Genomic DNA, 22,479 nt, shown 5'->3' with positions numbered 1-22,479 from the left:
TGTAATGTTACTTTAGCAAGTAAGAGGTGTAAAAGTTCTATTCACTAGAAATTACCGTTAGAGAAATAAGTTTTTTAAATACAACTTTTTGAAACAAAATGTTGTAGTATAATAATGTGACGTAGGCAATTAAGAGATACATAGTTTATATAAGTTAGTAACTTCTGTTGAAAAAAACTATTTATTTTTGTTATTTTTTCTTTAAAAACGTTATTAAATTTTAACAGATTACAAACGTAAACTTGTAAAGATTATCAATGTTTTAAGTTATAATAATAAAACTTGGTTTGAATAAAAAAATATTCAAATTATTTATTATACTTGTGTAATGTTACGTTAGCAAGTAAAAAGTATAAAGGCTAAATTTACTAGTCAATGAAAATCAAAATCAATTAAAATAGTAAAATATAAAAAAAAAAAAATATGAAATAAAATTTCCTACTCTACCAATTTTTTTGCTTATGAACTAGATAAACTTGAAAATAAAACTATATATTTAACTTTAAAACTGTATAAGTTGTTAGAAATAGTGTAAATATTAAAATCATCAAAATTGTAAAGTTCTTGTAAAGCTTGGGGTTAGATTAATAGCAAAATGTTGTTTCCTAACATATTTATTACAGTTAAACCTATCATAATTAAGTAAATCGTTTAAACTTTTTATTGTACTTCAAAAAACGAGAAGTTCGAATATTTTTTTTTAATATAACAATCTTTTCAACTAGATGTACAACCGTTTTTTTAATAAATAATACTCTCCAAAAACAGATATTAAACATTTTTTATAAAGTTAAGTTATTATAAAACTCTTCGGAAAAAAAAGTATGTCTCTGAGTCAGCTTGAGTAAAATTGCAGCTTCAAAAAGGCTGTTTGAAAAAATGATACTTATTGCAATACATAATATTTGAGTCATACTCTTTTTATATACAAAAAAAAAAGCTTTATGTTGTGATATTGTATTGTGACGTAGGTATTCGAGACGTACGACTAACTAATGGGGAGAATTTGTATATGTATTTTTAGTCTTAGCATATTGGTAAAGCTTTTTTATTAACTTTAAAAAATGCTTTGATCTATCTTATCACATATTTAAATAAGTATATCAAAAAAAATACAATAATACATAGAAATTACCATATTAAAGCATTTTTTATTTTTGTATTGTCTATCCAATGTATCAAACTTTTCTTTATCATACTCAATTTAGTGTTTTATATATTTCTATTAAGTTTTATATCACACACTTTTGAAACAACAATATTTAATTAACAAAAAATTATAATCTAATTTACAAATAGCTAATTAGATTTAAAGCAGGATTTACAGTCAGAATTTATAATATTAATAATTTTAGAGTTATGCGTTTTTATTTTTAAGTAAAATATTTGAATATTATAAATTATTTACGACCTAATTCTAATATGGTCAATTATAGGCATAGATTTAACTTATTTTTAAAAATCAAAAGAAGCAGTAACTTAATCAAGTTATCAACCAATCTAGACTGAATAAATATAGTTTAAATATTTCAAAATTCTAATAATAATTCTAGTGCAAAAAAATTGAATCTAAAAAGTACAACATCATTTTAACACCATAACAGCTCATTTTACTACCGATATCAATAAGTTAGTGTTTTTTAGAATTTTTTCTTTAACAAATATTACCCATTTTTAGCAAGTAAAACAATATAAGTCAAGATTATTAATAAAAATGTAAATATAACAAATTACTAATATGTCAAAGTTTTGCATTGTTTAACTCTGTTTTAAAAGTGATACCAAAAAGTTGATAGATGCTGTAATCAAGTTAGGTTGTTTTACAATTATCCGAAAGCAGTTTCAGATTTTGCAGACCAAATTAAGGTTTATAAACAAATTATTGAAGAAACTTGTTGAGATTTTTTGCGTGACAGGAGAGATATCGAACTTTTATATATGACCGCTAGTAATAGATACAATCTTTTTTATTTATTTTCCATTAAAATAATGTTCGTAATTTGATGGGTTGAAAAGCCAACTTTATATCAAAAATATCAAAAAATCTTTAGAGAAAAATATAATTTAGTCAATTTTTAAATTAAAAAAAAAAAAAAAACTTAAACAACATTGCAATATTGTAAGTACTGTTCAAAATGTTTTACAATTTAATACACAATACAATTCACACAAAGTAAATACACACTACAAAATATACATAAAAATTATAGTCGATTAAATGGTACACAGCTTAAAAGAGTTAGCAGGTGACTTTGGCTCACCATACTACTAAAAGCAACGTATAGTGAAAGTAATCATATTTAAGCATTGAGAAATTGATCTGTTCTTGTAATCTTTTGTAAACTATTCATTAATCAAATTGAATCATAAAAATGTATAAAAACAGTTAGCTAAAAACTAAAAAATATCAAAGTAGTTTTTTCAGTATATTAAATATTCCCTCTTTTAATATCTTCACATTAAAAACCCCATAATTTAAAAATAACATATATATAAAGTAACAAAAGAACTCAAGTACTTAAAAAATTACTAAGTTAAAAGTTTAATTCTTTTAACATTTTTATACGCCTTAGAATATATCTCGATCTATAAACAATATATTAAAGCTACATGATGTAGTTTTATACTGTTACGTAAGCTATTGATAACTATCGAGTTTGTAAATCAGTAGATGCTTTATAGAAAAATTGTTATTATTCAAGTTGTTTTATTTGAATTACAATTTATTTTGTTAAATGTACTAAAAAATCTTAAAACTACGCTAAGTTTGCTGATTAAATCAAATGTTTTAAAACTGAGAAAAATAAAAGACATAAATGTTTGTCATAAAAAAATGCTTTAAACAATTTACTGAGTAACAAAATGCAGATTTTAAAAAGTTACTTATAACTAAAGCCTTTTTATTATCATTTAACTTTGTAATATTTCAAACGAAAGTTTTGTGCTATTTTTAGAATTTTAAATATTAGTTAATTGATCGTAGGCTCCATTATTGTGCAATTTATTTAACTAAACTTTAGTAAACAACAGCTACTACAAGTTGTTTAAAATTCCGATACCGAAAAAGAACAACAAGAATTAAACTCATATTTTATTTTTACAATATGTTGAAGTAAAATGTTCTCATTTTGTAGAGTGACATAGACAGTTAAGAGTAATCAAATAATGTATAGACATTGTGCTGGTTTAAAAGCTATCTAATTTATTTGTAATATTGCTTGATAAACGCAGTAAACATAAACTACATTTTAGTAAAATACAGCTATATAAAGCTGTTTAAAAACAGAAAATTTTGATAGGAAATATTTAATCGAGGCAAAAACTATATATATTACGCATCTAAGATAATTGTTGTATTGTTAAAACCGCGTTAGCTATTGAGAGATGTCAAGCTTATATAATAGATAAGTTGTTGCTCATACTTTTTTCCTAAAAAAAGTTTTAATTTAATTTATTTTATTGAGTATTATATGATTAAATTAATTGTATTTACAAATGTAAATAAAAAAACAATTAAACAAAACTAAAACACTCATTCATGATGTTAACGACTAAACTATTATAACTAAAACACTTGCTTTACTTACACTAAAAAAAATTTGATAAGTTTCAGAAAGCTTAATGTTAGTTAATTGATAAACTTGAATTGTTTGAAACTTTTTACTATACTTTTATTATTTTCTAAAACATAAAAAAATTATTTGTTAATTTTTCCTAGAATAAAAAAGTTAGAAATAACTTTTTGTTTTATTTTACAGTCGTACTTAAGTGAATATATTTTTTTTTCAATAAATGTTAATAATCCTAGATATACGAAACATGAAATATAAATATTTTAACTTTAATAAAACTATTCAAACTTACTTTATTATCTAAGTCAGGGGTCGGCAAACTGCGGCCCGCGGGCCAATTGCGGCCATTGAATGTTAAATCTGCGGCCCGCGAGCGCCTTTATTTTTTGAATTGAATGCGGCCCGCAGAAGAAAATTTTGTGGCCCGCGAGCATGTAAATGTGGCCCGCAGATCAAAAAAACATTTAATCTTTTTTTTGTTTAATTTTATTAATTTTGTTTTAAGTCTCTGTTTAACATTTTAAAACAATTAAAAACTTTACAGTATCAGCTTAAACATGTAAAAAAGACAGATTAGCATTCCACAAGGTTTTTTCTCAGTTTCATCATAAATTTCTTCTTACAACAGCAAGTTTAGGTACTTTTTACATATTTTTTAAAACTAAGCTTCTTTTAAAGATGTTTGATTACTAAAAGTTATATTTTAGTGTGCTCAAAAATATTTAAAATATCATATTAGTAAGAAAAAAGGTTTATTTTATTTTGATTTTTACACGTTTTGATTTTTTATAAGATTTTTCAGCATTTTAAATTAATTCCTATGCACACAAATGTACAAAGATGCTTATGTTTTAATCGGCATACTGACAATTCCCACTCGGGATCATTTCCTAGCCGTGCACAATTTCCACTCGAAAAATTTTTAACTTTTTTTATTTATTCCTTTATTTACTAATATTTTTGTTTTATTTTTATTTAATACTAATTTATGTTTTACCATCAATGTTACCCCTAACCCTTGGTTTGTAAGCGGTTCTCGGATTTGATCGGGTTTGAAATGACCGCGGGTTAGAAATAAGAGGTTCCCATTTTAAATCACGTTTAATTTAATACTTAAATTAGATTAAGTTTAGTTAATTCATAATTTTCTAAACTTATTGTTTATACATGTAGTATCTAGGTTTGTAAAGATACATTCAAAACAATACATAATATAAATTAAAATATTTTTTGATAGGTATACATTTTCATTTTTTAAACAATGTTTTTTTTGAAAAACTCAGTTAATTTTTATGCATTAATGTACACAGTTACAATTTTTTTGAACTACCTATTTAATACAAACTAAATTTAGAGATGGCAAATAAACAACTAAACATTGCCACACACTTATACTATGACTATCTGTCACTATCAAGTCACTATCAAGTCAATTTAGTCATTTTTTCAGTTTTTGGTTTGGATAAATATTTGTATACTAAAGTATTAGGCTAGTTTTTGGTCATTTAGGCTGGTTTTTATGCTTTATGAGTGGTAAATTAAATTTATGATGTATGTTTTGTTCAACTTACAGTTTTGGTTTGAATTATAATATATGTTATAGGTTTTGCAGCTGATAAAATTTGAAATATTATTTATATAGTTGTATACATATAGGTGTGAACAATTAGTATTGCTAAAAAACTTGAATCCCGGAAAAGCTTGGAATTTGAAAATTTATGCTTAAAAACTCTAGAAAAACCTTAAATTTGAAAATTTGTGAAAAAATTGTAATTTTGAGCAGTTTTTACAAGTAAAATCATGAAATTTCGATTTGACACAAAAAGTTACTATATAGATACTTTTTTTAAACACATTAAAAGTAGCTTAACAGTATCTATTTAGTATTGCTATATTAACAAAGAAAGTTTTTTATTACATGTAATTTAATTTTGTACCAAAAAAAGAAGCAGAAAATTAAACTTTCAAAAACTTTATGTAAGTGCAATGCATCTTTGCTTTTAAAACGCCTTCATCTATTGTTGTGCATTGGAACTAAACCTCGAAACTTTTCTAAAAAATCAAAGTCAGTAAAAACACCTCTAATAAAAACTCTCAGATGAGCAATATCTATTGTACCAGTTATCTCATCTTAACAGATTGATTAAAGTTCTAATTTGATTTATGCTGCTTTATAATCTTCAGAGATTTACAAAACATGACTTCTTGTTGTCATTGAAGAAAGAAACCAAAAATGTTTTACTACCACCAACATAAATTCTTAGGAAAGTTTTTAATTCTAAACGGTATCTTCTTTTAAGTAATTATTTTTGCTACTTTATAACTTGCCTTAACAGTTTTTCTGATCAGTCTGTAGTTACTGAACATAATCATTTGCTTTGTTGAAACTGACTATAGCTATTTGTTTTTTTTTACTTCTCGCAATAACTCTTAACTAACTTTTTAAAAATTTTGTAGCTCGTTTTATATTTCACATTTACTCTTTAAATACAACATCTTTATTGCAGATAAAGAATTGCTATAATGTTAAATAAAAAGTTAAGTTTTTCTACTTTATTAATGGCTTAACTAATTTTGAAACTTTTGTTAAAAACGTCTAACAAACGTAATTGTCCATTCAAGCTGATTTATGATATAATTTTTGCTATATATTTAATTCACTGTTAATAAACTTCGTTATTTCTTTATTTTGTGACTTATTTTAAAAAGGGTTGCCTAACAAACAGTCTAGTTTAAATTTTTGAAAAATTCAAACTAGGTTAAATCTGTTTAAGACATTTAAAAAAAATTCAGGTAATATTTCAAACACTTTAAATAATTCTTCGAATTCTCAAAACAGTTTTGATGACTGTAGTGCAGTTTACTAATTGTAAATTTTTCTGGTCTACTTATACATTGTGTACTTTATATACTGATGATATTTTAGTTAGGTATCTGAGCTTGATTAATTGCAAGTTTTTGCACTTTTTTAAAGTTGAAACCCTGTTAAAAGCTAATTAATTACTAATAAGTTACTTTATGAGAGTATTTGAACACTAATTGTGTTAAAAAAAGTACACAATTAATTAAGACTTAAGTAAATTTGTCAATATAAATGTTACTCCAATAAATATTTATAATTAAAATAGGCATTCTATGTGTAGCTAAATATCATTTAAATTGATAAAGTGAACAAAAGTGAAAGTTTCTTAAATGTGATTAAAACTAAAATCAAAAAACTATTCAAATATCACTAAAACTAAAACTGCGGCCCACGAACATTTTGGAAACTTGAAATTTGGCCCGCGAGCACTAACTGCCTGCCGACTCCTGATCTAAGTTGATGTAAATTTAAAAAGAAGTTAAAAATTGTGAAATTAAAATTAGTGTTAAATCTATTTGTAACTATGCATTGAGAAAAAATATTATTCATTTCTATGTTCTTTAGCAATCTTCAGAAAGTTAAATTAATAAAAATTATAATAACAACTCAAAAAATTTTATATATGAGTGCTCAAAGCACAAAAAAGTTTATTTGAAGTATAATTTAGTATTTTAAAACTATTCTTAAACATTCTTAAACTTCTCCAAAAAGAAGCTTAGATAAAAAACAAAGAATACAAGAAATTTTGATGTAGAAAGCATGCTATTAAATGATTAATTAAACTATCCTTTTACTTTTTATAATAATATTATTATAATATAGTAATATTTTACTTTTTTATTTGTTGCAGCAGATGGTTGAAAAAACAGTTTGTTTTTTATATGTAAAATATTAAAAAAGAAAGTCTTACATTTTAATCTACAATAAAAAGTAATATAAATAGAATTACCTTACAAAACAACCAGACAAATAATAATAAATTTCCCACTGTATTAAGACTATTGCTCCTTAATAACAAGTTAACTATAAACTTTAAAACTTCATTTTGGTTGTGTTGTAGAAGTATTCAATATTGAAAATAACATACATAAGAATGTATTTAAGTTAAGTATAGTAAGTAATAATCAAAATTTTTTTAATATTCTAAGTGAGCCCGATCGTCATAACAGTTTATTTTGATTTCAAGTAATTTTACAGCTAATACTTAGCTGTTTTAAATAGCTATTTAAGTTTTGACTTACGATTCAATACTTAGTCTGTTTCTATACAAAATATTGAAGTTACATATATTTGTTATATAATGATACGTAACTAATTGAGAGTATAAAATCGCATAAATGAATACTGGTAAAAAAAAAAAGAAATTATATATTTCGAGTAATTTTATTAAGTCAAGGAGTCTGAAAGTACTAATACTTGTAAGTAGAAATGTTATATAACTAAATAAATTATTTAATTCAAATTGATATAGAAATTGCTTTCTTCAAGTTTTTAAGTGTTATGTTTACATGTTTTGAAAATTTGTTTATTTAGTAGCTTAGTATAGTGATGTTAATGTATAGGTTTTTTAAATTAAAATATAAATACAAACTGTTTCTGTAATAGTAGGATTGTACTTAAGTAAAATTTGCAAAAAAACAATAAAAGAACTTTTATATATAGAAAGCACATTTTTAGATGATGAAACATTACCTATTATTTTTAAAAGTATAACTATAAATTAAAAATAAGCATCATTACGTTTTCATCATTGCAATTTTGTACGTGCTATTTAGATTACTCATTGTTGTTTTTTTTTTTAGTTTTTACTAAGCAAGGGTTTTCAAAACTGCATGGATTTTATTTAAGTGATAAATGTTGAATGACTTTAAAAATACTAAATAAAAACAATGCAACAAAGAATAATGAACCTGACATAGAACAAAACTTTAAAGTTTTGAAACCATACAAACACGTAGAACTCTGCAGCCTGGAATTAATATAGTCTTAGTATGAATAGCTAAGTTAAACACGCAAAACGAATTAATAAAAGGAGCAAGACTATAAACAACTTACTGATTAATATACATTTACTTAAATTTAACTCGATGAATTCTAAAACTTGTATTTGTTTAAATCCTCTAGTAATAAGTAATAACTTGAATTAATTTTTATAAAATTTTAGTTCACCAATTATTTTCTTAATTAATTAAGATTAATTTTTGAAAATAAAGAACCTGTGTAGTTTTGAAAAAGTTAATGTAAATAAAGTAAACGAAAAGAAAATGAGCAACCAAATAAGTACGTACAGTAACCTCTCGGATCTTTACGCACTCGTGACGTTTCGCACTCTCGTTTAGTTACGCATTTCAGAATTCTATAAAATTCAGAAAATAAAAATGTTATTTTTTTTATTATTGCACAAATTAGGTTTAATGTATATTTTTAAATTAAAATATATTTTGAATGCTAACACACCTCTCTATATCTTTAGACTTTGTTAATTTATGTTCCTTGACTAATTGATAAACATTTAGTTATACCTCAGTTCATCAGAAATTTTTATTTGGAGGATTTCATAATGGAGGATTTAACTAATTTAACTTTAAAATGTAAAAACGTTTCACAAATTTTCTTTTGAATTAGTTTTATACAAAAGCTATATGTGTATATAAACAGTATTTAGCAAGGGTATGATAAATTGGCAAAACTAGAGTGTTATTTAAATAGTTGTTTTGCTTGCTTTACATTTCTACTTTTATTACTTTAGCTTTAACTAACTAACTAAATAAAAACTTTTAGAACAACTAAGTTTAAAAAAGCTTATTTATAACAGCCGATCTTTAATGATTAATAATTATAAGGCGTTACGACCATGTCAAAAACAGCAAACATGCTTTAACGAAAAAACAGAGTTTTTAAATATTCACAACATCGCCCTTTAATGGGAAAATTTTAGTTGAAAACTGTTTTAAATCATTTTAAAAAGAAAATCTAAAGCTGGATAATGTAGTTTTATTATGTGGTGTATAAAATTAAGAAAATCTTTTTTCGTCAGCGATTGCTGGTTATTAAATTTTTATTTTAAATAGCTTTATTATATTGAGAAGGGTAAAATCGAATTACCTGTAAATACAATAAGTAAACGTTCACTAAAAGTATTATTCACTAAAGAGACCCCTAAACATCGGAGAGCAAATAAAAGTTGCTTAAATCCTTTTAGAGATCGATTATATTTAACAGCTACTAGAAAGCTGTTTGAAACTAATTACAAATTTAGGCTCATTACATTCTAAACATACTCGAAAAATAAATTTAAAGTCTAAATTACATGTTGCTGTTTAATAGTGTAACGTAGACAATTGAGAAACGTCATTTGCGTTAGTGATTAGTAAGAAGAGAAATTATATTATTATATTTTTAAAATGTTTTCTTCATGAGTATGTAAGTAGTAATGTTTGTAAATAGAAATAATTTTTAAAGTTTTGACAACCATGCCATGTTGTTTTACTAACATGTTTATTATATTAATCTTTTCAAAACACCTAATTTTAAATTTTAATGTTTAATTCAATTAATCTATGGCTTAATTTCAGTTGAACAATTTAATTTTTTTTTTAAGTTTTTTCATTTTCTCATTACATAAAATAACTTATATTTTAAGTATCTATAGAATAAACTTGTTAAAAATGTGTTTTTTGTAATATTAGTAGGTATAAGATTGTTTTTTTTGTTATTTTCATGAACACATCAATTAATTTTTTTATAAAATAAGTAAATTTCTTAGAACTAGTTACTTTCAATAAACATCTACTAGCAGAGCTTGTTCGTTTAGAGTATTTCTCAGACTTTTTTAATAGTTTCCAAGTTTATTTGTAAAATATTAAGCAAGACCGGACCAGCAACAATTATGCTTTTTAACAAATAATTAACAAACAACTTAAAAGGTTATTATAATTTATTTGTTTATTCCAGGTTAGGTAAATTCGTACTTGACTGTATATAAGCCTGCTAAAAAATGGCGCTGAGCACAATTCTATTTCAGTGGATTACAGCTACTAGAAAGCTGTATCAAATTTTGGAAACAGAATACTAACATCACTGAGTTCATCATCTTAGTTTATATACTTTTTGTTGTAGCTACATGTTATGGTTTTAAAAATGTTACGTAAGCAACTGATAGATAATTTTTATACATTAATTTAATGAGCTAACTAGCATTTAATTTATAAAAAAAAACTTAATTTTTAGATTTAATTTAAATAAAATTAACACAAATTATAAAAGTTGTTAGAATCGGAAAGAATGTTGTTTTCGATTCGTTTATTACTGTTTGTTTCATTAATACTTCTAAAATAGTATTAAGCTTCAGTCAAAATGGCAACCAAAATGATTTTGTTTTAGTAAATAACAGCTGTTAAAAGGCTGTTTAATGTTATTAAACTAGCTTGGAAAGCGTATTTTATTAATAAAATTGATTTATATGAAAAATATTCAAACTACATATTATACTTTTGTATTGTTATGTTAGCATAAGAGAGGTGTAATGGTTACTTTTACTAGAAAGTGTAGTGAGAAAAACACATTTGTTGTTAGTTTTCCTGTAGAAATATTTTATGATTAGAAGTGGGTACAGACATATACTTGTGTGAAAAAAAATAATATTTTAAAGTTTTTTCTTTGAAAAAAACCTAAAAAATAAAAGCTATTAACATTTAAAAAGTGTTATCATTAAGAAGTTAATATAATTGAAATTTGAAATCTAAAAGGTAGATTACATTCTTTAAAAATAGTTCGTAACAGCTAATAGAAAGCAGTTTCAAGTTTAGTTGAAAATAAAATGAATACGCTTTACGAAAGAAACTCGTTTTTGAATAATTCTTCAAAGTAACATTTTGTAGTACTATAATGTGACGTAGGTAATTAAGAGATATCAATTAAGGTATATGAAGTTTATATAAAATAGAAACTGCTGGATATAGAAACTATTTTTTTATTATTATTTTTTTTTTTTAATTATAAGTTTTAAATAAAAACCTAAACTTGTATAGAAATACTTAGTATTTACGCAAATAATTAATTTTAACAATATTTAATACTTAAAAGTTTTATTTAAATACATATCAAAAATCAATCAAAGATTGATCCTGAAGTTAAAATTTGTATTTATTTTAAACAAGTTAAACTTGAAACTTTTAATAGTAAAATTGTCAGTATAAACACACTGTGAATATAAGCATAAATATTGTTTATTTATAGTTTATATACTCATATAATTCTATATTCTTTTAAATATTTACAACATATTTTAGGTTGAGTTGAATTTAATACAATAATATATATTTAAATATATATAAACATAAAAAATTAGGTTTCTTTTAAGTAACATGTTTTACGTTTTTTATATAGGAAGTATGTTACATACAGCTCGTACATTATTTGTTATGTTAACTACTTTTTTTAACATCGATTTGTAAGGTTAAAACTATGAAGTTTTATGTTTATGCTTTTCAAAGACTTAAACACAAAATTAAGATTTTATACTAATTTCAAAGAAGTCTTTCTCAGTAAGTGTAAGTTGGTTTCATTTTATGTTTATCTATTAAATGAAAGACATTTTACTAGTGGATTTGTAAAAAGTTCAAAATAAATTATTGTGTTTTTCGTCAGCAATACCTTATCAAAGTAACAGTTATTATAATTTTAGAACAAAAAAATAAGAGAAAAAAATGACTAAATGTAATGAAAAAAATTGTTGCATTTAAATATGTACAGTATGGCAACTAGGTACGCACTTTAAACACGGAACAAAAAGGCGTACTCAGCCGGTAATGCGTACAAAGGAAATCTCAGTCTTTAGTTTGTTATATTGAGCCTAATATAAATTGTTAAAATCCATTAAAGCTTATAATGAGTGCAAAATCCCTTAAACAGAAAACTTTCATAATCATAAAAAAATACTTATCGGAAGAATGTTAGTAGTCTTAAGTATTTATTTTACACATGTATTTATGTATGAGTATCTATCAATGTATATAATTTTTAAGTAACTTACAACATACATCATTAACTATACAACTTATTTCAGTATACCTTACACAGTAATTTACTAAGGAATTAAAAAAATAATAGAAAAATACCTAATCTATTAAGTTTGATGCATATTAAGAAAATTGATCTAACTCAATAATCGAATGACTTTAAAACTATACTTTCATTAAACGGGGTACAAAATTAGAAAATAGTTAAAAAACATTTGAAACAATTTTGACTGCTTGATTTAACCACAGGTAATATTTTTTACGTTTACTTTTTTATATAAATTTTTCATTTATTTATCTTTAATAAAATTATCTATAGTATGAACATATAAGAAATAATAGTAAATTTAAACTTATATAAGCAAATTTGCACCAACATTCTTTTTCAATGTTTTGATAATTCTAGGTTATTGCTAAAAGTTGAACATTAAATTCACTAAAATTTACACTCTTAAGAAGGACGAACTTTAAGAAAACTAACAAAAAAAGTATTATTTAGTTTAATACGTTACGACACATTGTAGGTTTTCTATAATCGCACTTCTTTATTTAGCCTGTCTTTATTAGCAAGTAGGATTAATTCTGTTTGGTTATTTACAGCTTTTAGAAAACCGTTTAATATAAAAAAGTAAAGAAATAAAGTGAATAAAAACTAACAAACAAATTTTATATCCTACACATATAAAACTTACATGAAGTGACCTAACCATGTGATAGAAATTTTAATTACACCAGTAACTGCTGGTGACAAAATATATTTTATTGGTTGTCAGTTGACAAAATTATTAAGTACCTTATCCAAAATATTTTAAGTATGTACTGATTAGCAGCAACTATTTCTTTAAATATTTTTTTAAATAAAACATTAAATTAAAAAATTATAAGTATAGATGAAAGTTTTGTTTTATGCGTTGATTATTATTAGTTTTGTATTTGTTGTAATAGTAGTTTTGGATATGAGCCTGCGTCAAAATTGCAGTTGTTATATTTTATTTGTACAACTTGTTTTAACTACTAAAAAACTTATTGAAATTATAAAGTATTTGAGTTTGATAATTTAAATGATTTACAGTTATATTTATTCTAAACGTTCAAGCTACATCTTGTGAATTTAGAAAAAATTAAATAGATCAGTGAATTCCGCAGAACACAACTCTATTTTTAGCATATCACTGAAAATTGTTTTACAATTTGAAAAATTTAAGATTAACAAAACATGCGTGCGACACTGATTGAAACGTTGTTGTAAATTTAAATAAATTTGTTAAAATTACATTTAGTTAATTTGTGTAAGAAAAAAGATTATTTATTTCTGAAAATTCGAGTAAAAAAATGGTATTTTAAAAATGATAGCATGTTGATTTTGTTTACTCTACTAACAATTAAGTAATCTGCCAAATGAGTTTAGTTATTTAATTTTTAAATTTTTAAAGTTAGTTGGTCGATAAGTTTTAATAACTTAAAATCTCGTGGTACTATACACACTTTTCGTTTAAGTATATTATTTTAAGTATAAATTAAAAAAATAAATATAATCAAATAAATACTATATTGATTTTTTGTTTATTTATATACATACATATATCAAAATATGTATAAAATACTCAAAATCAAACCTGCTAATTTTAAATTAATGCAAAGATTTTCTATCTCATGTAAATTCTGTCTTTGAAAATAACAGTTTTCATCCTTTAAAAACATAATATTTTATAAATTTAAATTTGTTTTGACTGGGTACAATAGATTTTCTTTATTTTTTTAAAGTAGGTAGAGATTTTTAACATTTAAATCTCATTAAAAACAAGTTATCGATTTAACAGTTATATCATTTTCGTATGCGAAGTAAATCTCGTGATACAATGAACTAGCATTAACAACTTTTTGTTGGTTTTCATTGCTAGCTTGATTAGTTTTTTATTATGTTTTTAATTTACTAATTTTTTAGAAACTTTAAAATATGTATGTAATTTATGCTAAACCTAACTAAATTTTAACTATAAAAGTAATTAAGTTAATAAAAAAAATTTAACAACTGAAATTCATATTTATTAATTATTAAATTCATATTGTATAACCTACTGATTAGAAATTAAAAGGCTGTAATAGTTTATAAACATTATCGACCATATTGAAATTATAAAATTCTATTTGTACAAATTTGTATAAAGTTCTATTTATACAAAATAGTTTATATGTAAAAAATAATAGTTAGCTATAACATAGAGTTTAATCGTCTTACATGCCTGATAAAGTTAACTGTTTTTTTAATTAGTTTACTACTTTCTTAAACACTATTAAAATGTAAGTTAAGAAAAATTTTTATATTTATTGTATAGCTTAACTGGTTTAAACAAAAGACAAAATACTTCAAAAAGAAACTTACTTTTTAAAGAAACTTTTATTTTGTAATTAGCTTTCTGATTAGAACGTACTAATTTACATAACTAATAATTTTATTAAAAGCTTAGTTTCTTAAATACACATCCATAAATCAGCGTGAATACATACTAATACAAAGTGTACTTGAAATTTTAGAAGAATCATTTAAGTAGGTAAAGTTTCCTGTTGTCACACTTCCAATATGATTTAATTATTCTTTAAACTTGTTTTCATCACTAAATACAAGATAATAGTAAAAAAACAATTGATTTTCTATTCCTACTTGTTGGATTTTCTACTTGCAGAATGTTTATCTAATTAATATACAGTTAACAGCAACTACTCACACTAATTTAATTTTATTTCAAAAATTATAGTTACTGCATTAAAAAAGGTAAAACCGTCTTTTTCTAACAAAAAAAATTGTTGTAGTTTTAATATTTTAATTCCATTGCTAACTTTTATGTTTAAACATTTATGTATAATAATACAAAGTACATTTTATAAAGGTTTGATACTTCTATTTGTAAATTACTAGGTTTGTTGTAAAGTATATTTTGAATAATAAATAATTCTATTCAGCAATATTTATATTTATGTAATGTTTTTACCTTTTAGTTGTCTTTGTCAAGATTTAAGTCAACCTGTTGTAATAAAACCAGATTAAAAAGTTTATGAGATTTAATGCTAATAAGTTTCTTTTATAGAATAAATTTAAACAATTGAAAAGGACATGTTATTTAACTTAATTTGCTAATGGATTTTTTTTTCTTTGAGTTTTAGTGAAATTTGTACAAATTAAAAAAATTATTAAGAGAAGAACTTTAAAAACTTTATTAATAATTTAAGATAATGAAATTTAATGCACATACTTTGTAGTTAAATCAAAATAGAATAAATTTCATAAAGGTATGGTTGTTCTTAATTTGAATATATAAATTTTAATAAAACCTTTAAAAGTTAACTTTACTTACATTCGAAAAAGAAATAAATGGTTTTAATTTTTTTAAGGCTGGTTTAAATGATAAAGTTAAATTTTCGGAGAAGTTTTAACATGATTAAATAAAACTACAGCTTCTAGAAGGCTGTTTGAAATTAATCATAAAATAAAATTAGTTGAATTATTAAAAGATAATCGGTTTATTTACACAATTTTGTAGCTGGTTATTATGTTTTTAAAAAGTGAAGTAAAATAGTTTTTACTGATCACAAACTACTGAGAAAAACTATAATTTTTTTTTTATACTTATTTTGAAAGTTTTCAAAGACATGTGAATATCAAATTGTTTTATTTACTTCATAACTTTTTGTCGAACTTAAAAGTTTAATTAATTAAGAACACTGATGGTAAAAACAATACTAAAATCTTAAAATAAACTACTATTTATTCGTCATATCATGAAAGTTTCATTTCTAAAAATTCGAATAATGAAATCAACAAAAATTGTATAAAATATTTTGTGTAGTTGTTGTTTTTCGTTTAACGATTTAACATAAGTTGTCTGCAAATTAAACTCATCAAAAAATCTGAGCATATTTTTTATCTTTTTGCACTGAGTAAATGATGAAAATCAACTTCAAAATACATTTTACAGTTTTGAATAAATTAAAAAAGCTGAGTTCGAAAAAATGCTAATAACTGAGGCTGTTATACTTTAAATAACTTGAAAAATACTTAAAAAACTCTATGATATTTTTCAAAATATTTATGAGGATTAATTAATTTCAAGATATGCATTTTTACAACTTTTTAGTTAATTTTTAAATAAAATACAGCTACGAAAAATTCTTAAATAATATTAATAAGCTTTTATTTCAAAAACTCCACCCTAACCAATCAAACAGATCGTGACTCCTTATATAGTAAAATAAATACGAAGAAATTCAAAAGACCAGATTCTTTACTAGTTTGCATTGTATAAAGACTGCTTCAAGGTTTGTAATAAAGCAGCATAGCATATACATTCAAGCAAGATTGAGTAAAATAAAAATATTTGAAAGCTGATGTAGATTATAGAAAGTTTTTCATATTCAAGTTTAATGAATAAAACTCAACTTGTATTCTACACGTTGAAGCTACATACTGTAATTCTAATACATGATTTTAACTTTTTTAATTGAGATTAGGAAAGTGTTTTTAATAAAAAGTTTCTAGCTAACAATTAATAAGTTTCCATTCTGAAATTATTAACCAAAATTGACTAAAAAAAGATATCATATATATTTTAAGTTTCTTAGTGTTACAATGTAAATAATAATAAATAAAAGTATTCCACCTTGTTGTCAAGTATTAGTGGTATATTGTGTGTGAAAACTATTGGATGCAGTTTGAGATAAAATTTAATAAAAATTCAACTATGAGTAAAATACTTGTCTGTCAATTTTTTACTAAAAGTCACTTGTTTAGTAAATTCTTAGAAAATTCTTGTTTATTAGTTTTAAAAGTATCTGTCTTATATCAAAACTTGTTAAATTTTAAAATCCACTTAACGAATTTTATTTAGTAGCTTAGCCGACTTCGCTAAGTCTTAAATTTAAAAACGTAAGTATTAAACACTGATTTTATTTATAAATTGAACAAAAAAATCGAAAATCAAGTGAGTCGTTTCTTTAATTAAATGAGTAAATCGACAGCTAATAAAAAACTGTTTGAAACTAAAAGCAAAATAAACAACTTATGTTGTGAGTCATAACCGGTTTATATATAAAACGTAAAAGTTACATGTTGTGATTTGTACAATGATGTAGGCATCTACAGATACACTTTGAGATTACAATAGGTTTAATAAAAAAAGAAACTTAAGTGATATTTAGATGGTTTTTAATGTGACGTAAACTATTGAGAAATGTCAAGTTTATATAATATATTAGTTTCTGCTGAAGAGAAAGGCTATATGCTTTTTAATTGCTATCAAGTATACTAGGCCGAGTAACATTGTAAAAAGATTTTTTTTTAAATAAATCTTGTTTAATCATTTTGTCAAACTCTAAAAAATTATCTTTTTTTTAAGTTTTTACTTTAGAATTATAACACTTCTCACATGTAAATTTTACTACTCCTTCTAAAAATTTATACAAAGTTTTTAAACAATTTATGTTAGTTAATTGATAAATAAAATTTTTTAAAGTATATACCTACCTTCATTCAACCATTAAAGTTTGTTCAGTAAAATATTTTCAAGATAAATGTGTTGAAATCATTTTTTATGAAGTATAAAATGTTATATACATTATAAAAAAATTCGAAAATAAACCTCATATATATACAATTTTATTAACCTTGATGAAAATAAAACAAAATTAAATTTATTAAACAAAACTGTAAATGGTATTTTTTAATATCATTTTTTGATGAAATTAATACACATGTTTGTTTTGAAACTTGACAAGTATACAAATTTTAAAAATATAGCTACTAAGTTAATTAAAGTATTGACACTTTATGCGTAATTTTGTTTAATAAATGAATGGGAGTTCTTATACAACTTTAACAAAAAAAAATTTAAACTTAAGAATACAGATTCTTGATATATTTTGAATACAGAGAATATTCTGATAAAATAGGTGACTACACTATCTTAAAGTTTGCAAACTAACTTACAATTTAGAAAAAAGCATCATTTTTTAATGCACTTATAGTTTTAGTGAATAATCAACTATCATAAACAAATTATTATTTGATACTTATAAATACGTACACAGATATAAATTAATATCTATTTAATAGTAAATATTAAGAGCTTTAAGTAGAAATCCTTTGTAATTTTTTAGTAAACCAAGTTTTCGTTAATTTTTAACCTCATATAATTTTTTTTTTAATTCTTAGGATCACAGTTAGTTCGATTTTCTTTTACGATCTTATTATAAAATAAATTGGTATTGTTGACTTATTTTGTGTCTACATTTGCTGTTTACTGAGTATTTTTTTTGGTTAAGCTGCGCTTATCAGTTGCATTTTATGTACGAAACTGATATAAATTACAATTTTTAATCAATGTTAAAGTTTACTCGGTTCATCTACTACCCATTGAGGGTAGCTGTCAAATTTTACGAGCGTAAAAAATTGCATGAGGGGATGAAACTTTCTGGCGTAATCAAATGAAATCGTTTTGAAACAAACTAAGTAAACAACCTTACTTACAAAAACTAATGTTTTAAGCATAAGTGTTCTTTAACTTTAACTTTTATCTTTAAAACGTTATACACGTCTAGTTATTCCAAAAATTTTGTTGATAATAAATTAAATATTATTAACTTAAATAGAACAGTCTAACAAACAACAAAAAAAACTTTATACCCATTAAGCTTTTTTATTTTAATTCATCTAATTAAGCTCGGACTCAAAACATGAAACAAACAATTCAAAACCATATTTTATTGTGTGAAACAAAGGCTGTTATTTATATACACATATAGTATAATATTATTTCAAAATATTAAATTTTTTTAATTACAAATTTTAGTGTTATTTTTACACATTTATACGTAGCTATAGACTAATGTGTTTATTAAGTTTTATATATCAGGTTTTATACAAAAACATCTTAGTTTGTGCTACTAAATCAAATTTTTGAGATAAAGCATTCGTTGAATCAAAATCACGTCTTAGTTTTGTAATAAGCTACAACTAGTTTTCTTTATGGCTTGAATTTAACAGTTTAAGTGTAAAAGTATAATACTTTGTTTGTCATACACTTCTGTTATAAATATAGTTTCAGTGAATACTTTTTTCTGATTTATTTATTATACAGAGTATCAGCTCTAGCAAAGCTGTTTCAAATTACCAACTGTTTACAAGGATAGTTTAAAAATGTAGAGTATATATATTTCTGTTTGCAACTAGTTTTTTACGATTTTACAAAGTAACGTAGTCAATTAAGAAATTTTGATAGTTCTTAATTGATATAATAAACTTAATTGCTTTGTTAGTTGTAATTAGCTGCAGTTGTTGTATTTCTAAATTAAACATTAACCAAACTGGCACTAATTGAAAAGTTATTAGAATCGAGGATAGTGTTGTTTAATGTGTAAATTATTGTAGGTTATTGGTAGAAGGTAATAAATAATTCACACATAATTATAACTTTTAGAAAGATCGGATTTATATAAAGTATAATATAGAAATTTTATCAAAATTATAACATTACAAAACTTTGTTTGCCTGCTGATCTCATACTTCTGTTAGCATTAAATTACAGATAATAGTAAGTTATCTAAGATTATGAAGAACAGTATCAAAATATTACTGTGAGTTTTACAAATTTTAAGTTCTCACATCAAATCTACATGTTGTAGTTTAGAAAAGTGACAAAAAATTTGAGAAACTATGTTTGATTCAGTAAATAATGTAGAAAAAGTTAGGTAAGACTTTGTTAACACAGTCTTTTGCAATACTTGTATTCGAATAGATTAAAGCTACCAGAATGCTATTTGAAATTACCATGAATAGAGCCCCGGATAATAAGAATCATACATAAGAATATATACTACATATTGAAGCTACATGTTGTAATTTTAACAAATTACGTAAGCATTTGAAATAAAGTTCAAATACATCAGTAACTCAGGTTAACAAAAAAAAAAGATTTTAAATCGGTTTTTCCTGAATTTTTTCCAGGATTTTAAATCATTAAATTTTTCGGTTTTATTTTTAGTATATATAACATTTTAGGGAAAAATAGTCCAGTATAAAAATGTAAGCTTATATTATTTTCATAAATCTAGTTGAACATAGAATGTAAGCATACACGAACAACTTTGACAATATTTGATTGTGTAAAACAAGGAATGGAATTTATTTATACAAATAATATAATATCATTTTTAAATTTTCAGTTTTGTAAATAACATTTTTTGGTTTTTCCTTAATCATAATTTTACTTAAAGAGATTGGTAAGTCAGTACATGTTAATAAAGTTTATTTTTTTAGTATTTTAAGCTTGTGCTACTAGACCTAATTTTAAAAATATAAAATTTATTTGACTAAAAAATAAACATTGACTTTAAATGATTAACGTACAACTCGATTTCAATATGGTTTGACTTTAACTGTTAAAGTGAACATATTTAATATTTTGTTTACTCTTCTACCATGAATATACTTTGAGCGAATAATTCTATCCAACTGGTAATACTTTTGAAAGAAAGTAACGGCTTTAGAAAGCTGTTTCAAATTATTAACTATTGCGGTCACGGTTATAATTAGTAAAATAATCCAGTATATACATTGCTGATTGTAGCTACTTATTTAAAGATTCGGATGTTAAATAATCATTTTTTAAATATTGGTTAGTCTCAAGTAAAATTTTAAAACAAAATATCATTATTAATGTTTTATTATTATAAATATACTTGATATTTTTTTTTTACTTCAACAAGTTTGTGTTTATGTCTGAGTAAATAATTTTAAAGTTTTTTAGGTTTATTCAACAAAAACAAAAAAAAAAGCTCAAAACCCATTCGTTAAATCAAAAGAACGTGTTAATTTTAAATAATTCAAGCTAATTTACTATATGGGTTAAGTTTAAAAGTTTTAATATAAAAGTATAACTTTTAGTATTTGTCATAGAGTTCTACTATAAAAAAACTTCAGCGAATACTTGTTTCCATCTTGTATCATTTTTCGATAGCATATTAGTTGAAATAAAAACTCCAACAAAGCTGTTTCAAATTGGTAACCTTTAAACAGAAATAATTTAAAATCTTTTAGAATATATATTGCTGGTTGCAGCTAATTTTACTAATTTTACGACATGAAGAAGTCTTTTAAGAAACGTTTATTTTACTTAAATGGAATAATAAAATTAACGGATTTATTAGTTATATATAGCCCGGTAATTATATTACTTAATTAAATATTAACTAAACTAGCACCATTTAAAATTTTATTAGAATCGAGGAGAGTGTTGTTGAATGTGTTAATTATTGTAGGTTGTTGTTAAAGGGTAACAAATAAAATCAGACAGAGTTATACATTTTAGAAGAGAAGAGAAATATACAAATTATAGAGTTATTTATTACAATTATTTACCTTACAAAACTTGTTGGTTTGCTGAATTCTACTATTTTAAGCCTGCTGTTTATTAGCAATTAGCATTAAATTTTTTGAGTAGATTACAGCTACTAGAAAGCTGTTTGAAATTAGCATGTATCCAGTGTCAGATGGTAAACCTCGTTGATTAGAACAAGATTATATTCAACACATTGAAGCTACAAGCTGTGATTTTAACAAGTGACGTAATCAGTTGATATAATTTTTAAATACATCAGTAACTCAGGTTTCCAAAAAGTTAAAATGAATATCTCAAGTTTGTGCTACTAAACCTAGGTTTAAAAAAATGAATTCAATTAACCAAATGAATAAAGATTTTTTTCAAAAAATTAACTTACAGCTAGAATATGGTATGGCTTGACTTTAACTGTTAAAGTATATAAATTTAATATTTTGTTAACTATTGTATATATTGTTTCTGTTTTTAATTATTTGTATGTAATTGAAAGTATGATACTTGATCATATCTTGCTAAATTTGTACTTTTAAACTTCATCCGAAGTTTGAAGTCATGATAAAGTTTAACATAAATGAAATATAACAACTACTCGAAAGCTGTTACAAACTGCATGAAACCCATACAACAATACTTAC

The sequence above is a fragment of the Thalia democratica genome, chromosome 7 (assembly GCF_965202585.1).
Source record: "Thalia democratica chromosome 7, ktThaDemo2.hap1.1, whole genome shotgun sequence".
NCBI classification, from domain to species: Eukaryota; Metazoa; Chordata; class Thaliacea; order Salpida; family Salpidae; genus Thalia; species Thalia democratica.
This window is presented reverse-complemented; position numbering follows the sequence as displayed.